We start from the raw sequence: 2,249 nt of genomic DNA, 5'->3' as shown, positions 1-2,249 counted from the left end.
TATATTTATATTAATAATAGTATGTAATTAAATATAATTAATTTTAAAAATAGAAAAAACAAAAATTAAATTAAATTAGATATTTGTGTATACTATATAATTAGTATTTGTCAAATATAATACTTAGAAGTGCACTGGCTAAGTGGCAAGTAGAGGTTTCACTTGTTCCAAGGTTCTTACCGGCTCACACCGATTTTATTCCTTAAACGATCCAAGGAGTAGTCCGGTTCTAGTCCGGTTCACTAGTTTTTCAGTCGAACCAACCGATCCAGTTTAGTTTTTACAACTATGGATTGAAATACGAACATAATTTCAGAGACCAATAAATATTATCTCTTTGTTGACAATGAAGTTGTTTTATTGGTAATTAAGATCTAATAATGGTTTATAATAAAAGAAGCATTCTTTTGCAACAATGAACCTATAGTAGTCGTTAGGGGTGTTCATATATTAGATCATATCCATATAAATTCATAGTATTTATCCGTATCTGATATGTAATTTGAGGATATGATCTGATCTGTAAGATGATCGGATTGGATCGAATCGGATCCACACTCTAATAAGATAGAAGTAAATATGTTTAAAAAAGTAAACAAAAAAATTATTGACTTTTTTATTAAAATAAAATTTTTTAATATTTTTTATTTTATGGATATATTTGATATCTGATCCAAATATAAGTGCAAATATCAAATTTGATCTAATGAGTTTAGTGCAGATTAGATCGAAATTTCAGTCATATCTCATTTGTAAACACCCCTAGCAATAATAACTAAAAAATTATAATAATAATTATATTTTTTAACTAAGAAAAAGTGCAAAAAAAAAGTACTAAATACAAAAATATTTAATCAAATATTAAAAGAAAATTTTACTTTAAAACAGTTAGACTTTTTTTGCTCATATATATATATATATATATAAAATGAAATAATAATAATATGATAATTATTTTATATATCACATAAATATAAATGTTTTTTTTCTATGATCTTAAGAAAGATTTTGTAAGTCTCTAACCTTGTTATCGAGTTTTGTAGTGTTAGCCCTCATATTATCAATTTGATACATATATAATTCGGATGATAAATTGTTTGGTGATGTGCTTCCTTTTTTACTGTAATATACTTGTTTATTATTATTATTATTATTATTATTATTATTATTATTATTATTATTATTATTATTATTATTAAAAAATAACAAGCCAAATTATTGCCATAACATAATAGAAGTATGAAAGTTTATCATTCTTCTCTAATGGAGGAAACAAAATTCTTTTCAATAGTTTATTTAACGTTTAGTAGAATAAAAATAAATTTTATTAGAATAAATTTTAGTACGAATTTAATATTTTTATTCATCATAAAATATTTATAGAATTACTCATAGATAATTTTTGGAAAAAAGAAAAAAACCATGATTTTTAATTTTATTTTAAATAAATTTTATTTTTAATTTAAAAATAAATTTTAATTTTATTTTTTAATAATATTAATTTTTTACCGTATATAATTATTCAATTATTTTTTAATCATATATAAATAAATTACTCTTAATAAGACTTTTTGTGTTATTCAATTATCTATTTTAAAAAATAATTAATTATTAAAATAATTAAACTTTTCACAACAAAAATAATAAAAAAATTATGAACGAAAAAATTAACCATCCTGATAATTTTTTGTATTTTTATTCATATTTTAATTATAAACAGAAATATAATTTAATTATATTATTTATGAAATGTGACTATAGATGTAGATAAAATTTAGTTATATTATTTATATATAGTTTTATTGTATTGTATTGTTTATAAAGTTAGATTATAATTATGACAATAAAATTGTTCTTGTATTTTTATATGTGTGACTAATTGGTATACGAAAAAAATAATGTTAAAATATTCTAACTCTTTAAAATAAAAATATTCGAAATTCAATTAAAAAGTATTTAAAATTTAAATTCAATAAAAATTTATATTCAATATGTTTTGTATTAAATATATTTAATAACCTATTATATCATATTGGTTGAAATTAGTTTTTATAATGTTAATTTTTTAATAATACTTTATTAGAAAAAATCATCTTTTCAGAATTTTTTAAAAACTAATTAATATTATATATTTTTTGTTACATTACATCTTGTTATAAAAAATTTATTTATTTCTAATACTTATATTAAAAATAAAAATAAAATTTAAATTAATAAATTTTAATCTATAATATAATAATAATATAGTA

Source organism: Arachis hypogaea, chromosome 10, assembly GCF_003086295.3.
Source record: "Arachis hypogaea cultivar Tifrunner chromosome 10, arahy.Tifrunner.gnm2.J5K5, whole genome shotgun sequence".
Classification (NCBI taxonomy): domain Eukaryota; kingdom Viridiplantae; phylum Streptophyta; class Magnoliopsida; order Fabales; family Fabaceae; genus Arachis; species Arachis hypogaea.
This window is presented reverse-complemented; position numbering follows the sequence as displayed.